Raw genomic sequence first — 12,493 nt, 5'->3', positions numbered from 1 at the left:
CCTCCGCCGCCGTCCCTGAACTTCTGCATGCAGAGTGTCTGAGTGGCGATTACATCAGCCGCGGCCTCCGCTGTGTCCGCGTGGTTGGATGTGCATCTGTCAGCCTGGCGCCTCCTGTCTCCGGTGGCCGGCGCCGCCATTACTGTTTTCATTACCACATGGATTACAAACCAAACTTCCCTCCAAGTGTCTGCATGGGCGCAGCCATCTTGGATTCTGTCAGCTGATCATTTCCACCAATCTGTTCTCAGTATTGATAATCTGCATAATTGCCTAGCCAATCCCTTCCTTGCTGCAGGTATAAATACACTGTGCCTGAGCAAGGAAGGCGTCAGTGCTTTGGTTGTCAAACCTAGTTCCTGTTTGTCTCTCTCCTGTGATTGTCTTCCAGGTTCCAGCTCCTGTCTCAAGACTTCCACCATAGAGACCCGCACCAGCATTCCACCTGCGGTGTAGCCTGACTCTCCAATCCATTGTGGATTCATCTGTTTCCAGCTACAACTTTACCTGCTTCCATCTCAGCTTCCAGCAGAGTACAGCTTCCCTTAAAGGGCCGGTGTCCTTTCTACACTTTACCACTCTCCACCGGTATTATTATTTCTCCGCTCTCAAGTTCTACATTTCAGTTCATATTTCATCGCTCCCAAGTTCATTTATTATTTAACTGGTTCCAGCCAGTATCCACTCCGTGCTAACAACAGTCTGGTTCCAGCCAGTATCCACAGCAGCTGTTTTATCTTCAGCAACCCAGCTTTTCCTGGAACACCAGCTGGCACAATCCTGGGTTATCTCCATTGCTACAGTCGGGTCTGGTAAGGACTTTCCATCTAGAAGATCATAAGAACTATCTCACACTACCAGTGCCCTGTGGCTCCTGCCATCCTGTAGTACCCAGGAACTGTATTTATTCTTTGCTGACTTTTACGTTTTCTTTTACTGCTGCTGTGTTGCGGAGTTGTCATAATAAACATCATTGACTTTTATCCAAGTTGTCGTGGTCACGCCTTCGGGCAGTTATTATTCATGTTACTTACATGTCCAGGGGTCTGATACAACCTCCCAGGTTCCGGTACATCTCAGCCCCTACAACTGAGGCTGCCTCCCGTCAGCTCAGGCCCTCAGTTGTGACAGTGTGACAGTGAGCAATGAGTGAGAATGCGTGACGGTGAGTGGGTATGCATGACAGTGAGGTGTGAGTGAGAATGCATGACAGTGAGGGGTGAGTGGGTATGCATGACAGTGAGTAGGAATGTATTATATTGAGGCGTGATTGGGTATGTGTGACAGTGAGTAGGAATGTATTACAGTGAGGTGTGAGTGGGTCTGTGTGACAGTTAGTGGGAAAGTGTTACAGTGAGGGGTGAGTGGGTATGCGTGACAGTGAGGGGTGAGTGAGAATGCGTGACAGTGAGTGGTGAGTGGGTATGCGTGACAGTGAGTTGGAATGTATTATATTGAGGCATGAGTGGGTATGTGTGACAGTTAGTGGGAAAGTGTTACAGTGAGGGGTGAGTGGGTATGCATGACAGTGAGTGGTGAGTGAGAATGTGCGACAGTGTGGCGTGAGTGGGTATGCGTGACAGTGAGTAGGAATGTATTACAGTGAGGTGTGAGTGGGTATGTGTGGCCATAGGCGGATCCAGGGGGGGGGGGGCACTCGGGCCCATGTCCCCCCCCCCCCTGTTGTTTCTGACTTCTTCTTTTTTCAAAAGAACAGCAGCAGCACTGCTATTTCCGTCAGTCAGATTTGATAAAAGAGTCGGCAGGCACTAGGACCCGCCGCTGCTCTAACAGCAAGTCTGTGTGGTAACCAATGGGAATGCTGGAGTTACAGCTCCAGCCTCCCCCTGCTCACACTGCAACCTACCTCCCCCACTGCCAGCCAGCCAGAGTCCAGCCTAAGCGCGGAGTTCAAATGCCAGTATCGAGTAAGTCTGTTACTTATGATGGCGCAGAAGGCTTCATTAGCCCTCTCTGCACCGCACAGTTTCCCAGCGCTTCCTCCTCCACTTCCTTTACCACCATGCTAGGTGAAGTCAAACTCAGCCTCAGCTTTGAGAAGGCGGCCCCTGTGATTGTGAAGGGCTGTCCTGCTAAACTAAAAACTATAATAATTATATTGTGCTGGGGTGCCTTCCAGGCTCCCATAACTAATGGAACAGGTGACCAACATTTCAAGGCCCAATCAGCCTTTTCATCAGGGTGAAACATTGGCAATAAACCAGGATTCGCTCCTACAGCCAATCGTTACCTGATGGCGTATTCTGCGAGGCCATGCCCCCTGTGATACCACACCCCTTATCTGGGAGCACGCGTGCTTAAGGTGCATGTAAATATAACTATTACCGTTCCCCTATCATGGTGCCCCCCCTTTCATTTTCTTCTGGATCTGCCCCTGTGTGTGGCAGTTAGTGAAAAAGTGTTACAGTGAGGGGTGAGTGGGTATGTGTGACAGTTAGAGGGAAAGTGTTACAGTGAGGGGTGAGTGGGTTTGTGTGACAGTGGGAAAGTGTTACAGTAAGGGGTTAATGGGTATGTGTGACAGTGAGCAGTGAGTGAGAATACGTGACGGTGAGTGGGTATGCATGACCGTGACGGGTGAGTGGATATGTGTGACAGTGAGTAGGAATGTAATACAGTGAGGTGTGAGTGGGTATGTGTGACCATTAGTGGGAAAGAGTTACAGTGAGGGGTGAGTAGACATGCGTGACAGTGATGGGTGAGAGAGAATGCGTGACAGTGAGGGGTGAGTGGGTATGCGTGACAGTGAGTAGGAATGTATTGTATTGAGGCATGAGTGGGTATGTGTGACAGTGAGTAGGAATGTATTACAGTGAGGCATGAAAGGGTATGTGTGACAGTGACTAGGAATGTATTACAGTGAGGTGTGAGTGGGTATGTGTGACAGTTAGTGGGAAAGTGTTACAGTGAGGGGTGAGTGGGTATGTGTGACAGTTAGTGAGAGAGTGTTACAGTGAGGGGTGAGTGGGTTTGTGTGACAGTTAGTGGGAAAGTGTTACAGTGAGGGGTTAGTGGGTATGTGTGATAGTGAGCAGAAAGTGAGAATGCGTGACGGTGAGTGGGTTTGTATGACAGTGAGGGGGGAGTGGATATGTGTGACAGTGAGTAGGAATGTATTACAGTGAGGCATGAGTGGGTATGTGTGACAGTGAGTAGGAATGTATTACAGTGAGGTGTGAGTGGTTATGTGTGACAGTTAGTGGGAAAGTGTTACAGTGAGGGGTGAGTGGGTATGCGTGACAGTGAGTGGGAATGTATTACAGTGAGTAGAGATGAGCGGGTTCGGTTCCTCGGAATCCAAACCCGCCCGAACTTCAGGTTTTTTTACACGGGTCCGAGCGACTCGGATCTTCCCGCCTTGCTCGGTTAACCCGAGCGCTCCCGAACGTCATCATCCCGCTGTCGGATTCTCGCGAGGCTCGGATTCTATCGCGAGACTCGGATTCTATATAAGGAGCCGCGCGTCGCCGCCATTTTCACACGTGCATTGAGATTCATAGGGAGAGGACGTGGCTGGCGTCCTCTCCGTTTATAGAGAAGAGAGTGAGACTAGAGTAGAGAGAGACACAGTAGTAATTTTGGGGAGCATTAGGAGGAGTACTACTACTTGCTGAAGTGATAGATAGATAGTGTGACTGTATAATGTATATCTGACTTGTGGGGGAGACACTGACAGTGGGGAGCAGTTAGAGTCGGAGAGCAGGACTCAGGAGTACATATAACGTACAGTGCACACTTTTGCTGCCAGAGTGCCACACTGCCATTGTGACCACACTGACCACCAGTATAATATATATTGTGATTGTCTGCTTAGGAGTACTACTTGCAAGTTGCTGATAGTGTGACCAGTGACCTGACCACCAGTTTAATAATCACCACCAGTTTAATATATATATATATATAATTGTATATAATATATATATAATATTGTATACCACCTACCCGTTTTTTTTTTTTCTTTCTTCTTCTTTATACATACTACTATAGTAGCTTACTGTAGCAGTCTGCGGTGCTGCTGAGCTGACAGTGTCCAGCAGGTCCGTCATCAGTCATTACATAATAAATATATCTACCTGTCCGGCTGCAGTACTAGTGTGATATTATATATATATATATATATATTGATTTCATCTCATTATCATCCAGTCTATATTAGCAGCAGACACAGTACGGTAGTCCACGGCTGTAGCTACCTCTGTGTCGGCAGTCGCTCGTCCATCCATAATTGTATACCACCTACCCGTGGGTTTTTTTTTCTTTCTTCTTTATACATACTACTATAGTAGCTTACTGTAGCAGTCTGCGGTGCTGCTGAGCTGACAGTGTCCAGCAGGTCCATCATCAGTCATTACATAATAAATATATCTACCTGTCCGGCTGCAGTACTAGTGTGATATTATATATATATATATATATTGATTTCATCTCATTATCATCCAGTCTATATTAGCAGCAGACACAGTACGGCAGTCCACGGCTGTAGCTACCTCTGTGTCAGCAGTCGCTCGTCCATCCATAATTGTATACCACCTACCCGTGGTTTTTTTTTTTTCTTTCTTCTTTATACATACTACTATAGTAGCTTACTGTAGCAGTCTGCGGTGCTGCTGAGCTGACAGTGTCCAGCAGGTCCGTCATCAGTCATTACATAATAAATATATCTACCTGTCCGGCTGCAGTACTAGTGTGATATTATATATATATATATTGATTTCATCTCATTATCATCCAGTCTATATTAGCAGCAGACACAGTATGGTAGTCCACGGCTGTAGTTACCTCTGTGTCGGCAGTCGCTCGTCCATCCATAAGTATACTAGTATCCATCCATCTCCATTGTTTACCTGAGGTGCCTTTTAGTTGTGCCTATTAAAATATGGAGAACAAAAATGTTGAGGTTCCAAAATTAGGGAAAGATCAAGATCCACTTCCACCTCGTGCTGAAGCTGCTGCCACTAGTCATGGCCGAGACGATGAAATGCCAGCAACGTCGTCTGCCAAGGCCGATGCCCAATGTCATAGTACAGAGCATGTAAAATCCAAAACACCAAATATCAGTATAAAAAGGACTCCAAAATCTAAAATAAAATTGGCGGAGGAGAAGCGTAAACTTGCCAATATGCCATTTACCACACGGAGTGGCAAGGAACGGCTGAGGCCCTGGCCTATGTTCATGGCTAGTGGTTCAGCTTCACATGAGGATGGAAGCACTCAGCCTCTCGCTAGAAAAATGAAAAGACTCAAGCTGGCAAAAGCACCGCAAAGAACTGTGCGTTCTTCGAAATCCCAAATCCACAAGGAGAGTCCAATTGTGTCGGTTGCGATGCCTGACCTTCCCAACACTGGACGTGAAGAGCATGCGCCTTCCACCATTTGCACGCCCCCTGCAAGTGCTGGAAGGAGCACCCACAGTCCAGTTCCTGATAGTCAGATTGAAGATGTCAGTGTTGAAGTACACCAGGATGAGGAGGATATGGGTGTTGCTGGCGCTGGGGAGGAAATTGACAAGGAGGATTCTGATGGTGAGGTGGTTTGTTTAAGTCAGGCACCCGGGGAGACACCTGTTGTCCGTGGGTGGAATATGGCCGTTGACATGCCTGGTGAAAATACCAAAAAAATCAGCTCTTCGGTGTGGAAGTATTTCAACAGAAATGCGGACAACATTTGTCAAGCCGTGTGTTGCCTTTGTCAAGCTGTAATAAGTAGGGGTAAGGACGTTAACCACCTCGGAACATCCTCCCTTATACGTCACCTGCAGCGCATTCATAATAAGTCAGTGACAAGTTCAAAAACTTTGGGCGACAGCGGAAGCAGTCCACTGACCAGTAAATCCCTTCCTCTTGTAACCAAGCTCACGCAAACCACCCCACCAACTCCCTCAGTGTCAATTTCCTCCTTCCCCAGGAATGCCAATAGTCCTGCAGGCCATGTCACTGGCAATTCTGACGATTCCTCTCCTGCCTGGGATTCCTCCGATGCATCCTTGCGTGTAACGCCTACTGCTGCTGGCGCTGCTGTTGTTGCTGCTGGGAGTCGATGGTCATCCCAGAGGGGAAATCGTAAGACCACTTTTACTACTTCCACCAAGCAATTGACTGTCCAACAGTCCTTTGCGAGGAAGATGAAATATCACAGCAGTCATCCTGCTGCAAAGCGGATAACTGAGGCCTTGGCATCCTGGGTGGTGAGAAACGTTGTTCCGGTATCCATCATTACTGCAGAGCCAACTAGAGACTTGTTGGAGGTACTGTGTCCCCGGTACCAAATACCATCTAGGTTCCATTTCTCTAGGCAGGCGATACCGAAAATGTACACAGACCTCAGAAAAAGAGTCACCAGTGTCCTAAAAAATGCAGCTGTACCCAATGTCCACTTAACCACGGACATGTGGACAAGTGGAGCAGGGCAGGGTCAGGACTATATGACTGTGACAGCCCACTGGGTAGATGTATGGACTCCCGCCGCAAGAACAGCAGCGGCGGCACCAGTAGCAGCATCTCGCAAACGCCAACTCTTTCCTAGGCAGGCTACGCTTTGTATCACCGGTTTCCAGAATACGCACACAGCTGAAAACCTCTTACGGCAACTGAGGAAGATCATCGCGGAATGGCTTACCCCAATTGGACTCTCCTGTGGATTTGTGGCATCGGACAACGCCAGCAATATTGTGTGTGCATTAAATATGGGCAAATTCCAGCACGTCCCATGTTTTGCACATACCTTGAATTTGGTGGTGCAGAATTTTTAAAAAAACGACAGGGGCGTGCAAGAGATGCTGTCGGTGGCCAGAAGAATTGCGGGACACTTTCGGCGTACAGGCACCACGTACAGAAGACTGGAGCAACACCAAAAACGCCTGAACCTGCCCTGCCATCATCTGAAGCAAGAAGTGGTAACGAGGTGGAATTCAACCCTATATATGCTTCAGAGGTTGGAGGAGCAGCAAAAGGCCATTCAAGCCTATACAATTCAGCACGATATAGGAGGTGGAATGCACCTGTCTCAAGCGCAGTGGAGAATGATTTCAACGTTGTGCAAGGTTCTGCTGTCCTTTGAACTTGCCACACGTGAAGTCAGTTCAGACACTGCCAGCCTGAGTCAGGTCATTCCCCTTATCAGGCTTTTGCAGAAGAAGCTGGAGACATTGAAGGAGGAGCTAACACGGAGCGATTCCGCTAGGCATGTGGGACTTGTGGATGGAGCCCTTAATTCGCTTAACAAGGATTCACGGGTGGTCAATCTGTTGAAATCAGAGCACTGTCATGACTGAGGTTTTTGTGAACCCGGTGTAGTGAAGTCTGTGCGGGCGACTGGAGGATTATGTGAATACTACCACTGACCTGGTTTGGAAATGCTGTGGACTCTGGGTTTCCTCCGGTGACTGGGAAGAGGAACCGCAGCAGAGATGGCCGAATCTAGGTTCTCCTCATGCAGGATTAGGTCGGCAGACAGGAGGCATGCTGAAGGTCTCCTGAAAGACAGAACTGGAAAGGCACTGATGAATCAGTGAAGAATACCAGGTATAATTGTGCTAAAGGGCACGGGGTGCTTGGAGACACTGAGGTGCTTGCGGACACTGAGGTGCTTGCGGACACTGAGGTGCTTGCGGACACTGAGGTGCTTGCGGACACTGAGGTGCTTGGAGACACTGAGGTGCTTGGAGGCACTGAGGTACGTGGAGGCACTGAGGTGCGTGGAGGCACTGAGGTGCGTGGAGGCACTGGGGTGCGTAGAGACACTGGGGTGCGTAGGGGTGCTGAGGCACGGAGGTGCTGGAAGCACGGAGATGCTGTGGCACGGAGGTACTGAGGCACGGAGGTGCTGTGGCACGGAGGTGCTGTGGCACGGAGGTGCTGGAAGCACGGAGGTACTGAGGCACGGAGGTACTGAGGCACGGAGGTGCTGAGGCACGGAGATGCTGAGTCACGGAGATGCTGAGGTGCTGGAGGCACGGAGGTACTGAGGCACGGAGGTACTGAGGCACGGGGGTGCTGGAAGCACGGAGGTACTGAGGCACGGAGATGCTGGAAGCACGGAGGTGCTGAGGCACGGAGATGCTGAGTCACGGAGATACTGAGGTGCTGGAAGCACGGAGGTACTGAGGCACGGAGGTACGGAGGCACGGAGGTACTGAGGCTTGAAGATGCTGGAAGCACGGAGGTGCTGAGGCACGGAGGTACTGAGGCACGGAGGTGCTGAGGCACGGAGATGCTGGGAGCACGGAGGTGCTGGGAGCACGGAGGTGCTGGGAGCACGGAGGTGCTGAGGCACGAGGTACTGAGCCCTGGAGATCCCAACTACAACAGCAGTAAAACTGAAACACGACAGCTGTGGTTTTCAGGAGAGAACACGGAATTCAGTACTGTGCCTTTAAGACGAAACATTGCAGCTGTACCTTTACATTGAGACTCAGGGAAATGGTGAAATCAAATGGCAACACACAAGTAAACCAAACGGTAACAAGGGAGCAGAGTTTCCACAGGAACTTAGGTACAAAGGTTACCTTTAGGGAGCTCAGCTTAAGACCCACACAAGGCTGTATGTGACACAAGGAACTGGCCCAGATTCCAACTCAGCCTCCTGATTTATACTTCCTGGTCCTTGATGATTGGTGGGCAGGATTAGGTGATGTCACTGTCATGTGACTACTCTAGCCAAGGCTGTGATGTAGAATGAGGCCTAGCAGGCCAAGAGAACACTGAAGCCTGGACTTCTGCAAAACACAGGATGCTTGCTTTTAGATTACTGAATTCAGCCTCACACAGGAGATCACCACAGGTGGAGCTAATTAACTATTACCTCTCAGGCAGAGAACTCAGGAAAACTGACAAGCTGTTTAACTCCGTGAGTGAAAAGACACAGGATCCAGGACAGATGGCAGGGGTAAGTCACCAAATATAAAACCTACAGTCAGGATTGTGACAGTATCCCCCTCTTCAAGGGTGGACTCCGGACACCCATCTTGAATCTTAGAGGAACTTGAGAAATTCATACAGAAGAATTTAGGACCTTCGTTGATGCAGATTCCAAAGGTTTAGGACTAAATTCTTTAACTACAGCGTTACTGAAAGTCTGTAAGTCATGGAACACAGGATCATTACTCTCAAAGAGCATGTTGGCCCACTCCAAAGCTCTTCCTCTGAATGCCAGGAACAGATATCGAGTAACGTTGGAAAGAGTTACTGCACCTGAAGGATCAGACTCCATCCGAGAGAGAAATTGTTCAACCAGAGCGGCATATTGCAATAAATCTCCATCAAAGTAGATAGGTGGAAAACCATCAGACGAAAGCTTAGAGGATGAAACTGAAGAAAGCTTTGGCTGGACGAGTAGGACTGGATTGGATCCAAGGATACTTGAATTGGCTGGAGCCAAAGGAGACGGACCAGGCTGGTCCTGGAGTATTGCTGGACCGGCTGGAACCGGAACGGACTGGCCAAGCTGGGCCTGGAGTATTGCTGGACCGGCTGGAACCGGGACGGACTGACCAGGCGGAGCCTGGAGTATTGATGGACCGGCTGGAACCGGGACGGACTGACCAGGCGGAGCCTGGAGTATTGCTGGACCGGCTGGAACCGGGACGGACTGACCCCTTTCTTCACAGGGCTGGGCTGAGGCAAGAGCCCCCACTTCACGGGGCTGGGCTGAGGCAAGAGCCCCCTCTTCACGGGGCTGGGCTGAGGCAAGAGCCCCCTCTTCACGGGGCTGGGCTGAGGCAAGAGCCCCCTCTTCACGGGGCTGGGCTGAGGCAAGAGCCCCCTCTTCACGGGGCTGGGCTGAGGCAAGAGCCCCCTCTTCACGGGGCTGGGCTGAGGCAAGAGCCCCCTCTTCACGGAGCTGGGCAGCACTCTGTAGAATCTCTGGCTGGGCAGCACTCTGTAGAATCTCTGGCTGGGCAGCACTCTGTAGAATCTCTGGCTGGGCAGCACTCTGTAGAATCTCTGGCTGGGCAGCACTCTGTAGAATCTCTGGCTGGGCAGCACTCTGTAGAATCTCTGGCTGGGCAGCATTCTGTAGACTCTCTGGCTGGGCAGCACTCTGAAGACTCACTGGCTGGGCAGCACTCTGAAGACTCACTGGCTGGGAAGCACTCTGAAGACTCTCTGGGGCTGGACGCTCTGAAGACGCCCCTCCTGGGGCTGGACGCTCTGAAGACGCCCCTCCTGGGGCTGGACGCTCTGAAGACGCCCCTCCTGGGGCTGGACGCTCTGAAGACGCCCCTCCTGGGGCTGGACGCTCTGAAAACGCCCCTCCTGGGTCTGTGGACACGGACTCCTCTGTGACTGTAAATGGCTTGAACATTCTTCTCTGGACACCCAACTTGGGATAAGGTCTTTTAACCACCGGACCCCAGTCATAAATTTGAGTCTCTCTCAGAAGAGTAGCCTTCTTGATACCCCCGTCAGCAGCAGAAGAATCGGATACTGTGGATGACTTGTAGACATGAGCACTATGATACTGAGATTTGTCACTATTACCTGGCTTGCGAAGAATGCAGTCTTTAACAAAATGACCAGAATTTCCACAGTAAAGACAGAGATGTAGCTCCTTACGCCGCTGACGTTCAGCTTCAGAGAGCTTGGGCCGTGGATAGCTCTGATGAAAAACTTTCCCTTGCGCAGAGGAAGAGACTCTATTAACTGGATGGGACAAAACAGGATCAACAACGTTGGTAGTATTCCTGAGGAGATCAGGCATCACAGAGAGAATACTAGACAAAAGTTCTTGTAACTGTAGTAACATCTGGTAGAAAATCTGCAGTTGGTCAGGAGTCTTAGAGCAGAAGGTCATAGAATCTCTGGAGGACGAATTCCGCTGCAGACACTGTGCCAATCGATGCTGAGTCGACTCCAGACCTTCCAAGCGTCCTGCAATATTGCTTAGGAGGTCATGCGTCAGACTAACACTTTCGGCCGGGTCCATGTGGCCAGTTCCTACTGTCATGACTGAGGTTTTTGTGAACCCGGTGTAGTGAAGTCTGTGCGGGCGACTGGAGGATTATGTGAATACTACCACTGACCTGGTTTGGAAATGCTGTGGACTCTGGGTTTCCTCCGGTGACTGGGAAGAGGAACCGCAGCAGAGATGGCCGAATCTAGGTTCTCCTCATGCAGGATTAGGTCGGCAGACAGGAGGCATGCTGAAGGTCTCCTGAAAGACAGAACTGGAAAGGCACTGATGAATCAGTGAAGAATACCAGGTATAATTGTGCTAAAGGGCACGGGGTGCTTGGAGACAGGTGCTTGCGGACACTGAGGTGCTTGCGGACACTGAGGTGCTTGCGGACACTGAGGTGCTTGCGGACACTGAGGTGCTTGGAGACACTGAGGTGCTTGGAGGCACTGAGGTACGTGGAGGCACTGAGGTGCGTGGAGGCACTGAGGTGCGTGGAGGCACTGGGGTGCGTAGAGACACTGGGGTGCGTAGGGGTGCTGAGGCACGGAGGTGCTGGAAGCACGGAGATGCTGTGGCACGGAGGTACTGAGGCACGGAGGTGCTGTGGCACGGAGGTGCTGTGGCACGGAGGTGCTGGAAGCACGGAGGTACTGAGGCACGGAGGTACTGAGGCACGGAGGTGCTGAGGCACGAAGATGCTGAGTCACGGAGATGCTGAGGTGCTGGAGGCACGGAGGTACTGAGGCACGGAGGTACTGAGGCACGGGGGTGCTGGAAGCACGGAGGTACTGAGGCACGGAGATGCTGGAAGCACGGAGGTGCTGAGGCACGGAAATGCTGAGTCACGGAGATACTGAGGTGCTGGAAGCACGGAGGTACTGAGGCACGGAGGTACTGAGGCACGGAGGTACTGAGGCACGAAGATGCTGGAAGCACGGAGGTGCTGAGGCATGGAGGTACTGAGGCACGGAGGTGCTGAGGCACGGAGATGCTGGGAGCACGGAGGTGCTGGGAGCACGGAGGTGCTGGGAGCACGGAGGTGCTGAGGCACGAGGTACTGAGCCCTGGAGATCCCAACTACAACAGCAGTAAAACTGAAACACGACAGCTGTGGTTTTCAGGAGAGAACACGGAATTCAGTACTGTGCCTTTAAGACGAAACATTGCAGCTGTACCTTTACATTGAGACTCAGGGAAATGGTGAAATCAAATGGCAACACACAAGTAAACCAAACGGTAACAAGGGAGCAGAGTTTCCACAGGAACTTAGGTACAAAGGTTACCTTTAGGGAGCTCAGCTTAAGACCCACACAAGGCTGTATGTGACACAAGGAACTGGCCCAGATTCCAACTCAGCCTCCTGATTTATACTTCCTGGTCCTTGATGATTGGTGGGCAGGATTAGGTGATGTCACTGTCATGTGACTACTCTAGCCAAGGCTGTGATGTAGAATGAGGCCTAGCAGGCCAAGAGAACACTGAAGCCTGGACTTCTGCAAAACACAGGATGCTTGCTTTTAGATTACTGAATTCAGCCTCACACAGGAGATCACCACAGGTGGAGCTAATTAACTAT

This window comes from Pseudophryne corroboree, chromosome 9 (assembly GCF_028390025.1).
Source record: "Pseudophryne corroboree isolate aPseCor3 chromosome 9, aPseCor3.hap2, whole genome shotgun sequence".
Classification (NCBI taxonomy): domain Eukaryota; kingdom Metazoa; phylum Chordata; class Amphibia; order Anura; family Myobatrachidae; genus Pseudophryne; species Pseudophryne corroboree.
The sequence above is the reverse complement of the archived record's forward strand: the minus strand, read 5'-3'. Positions refer to the sequence as shown.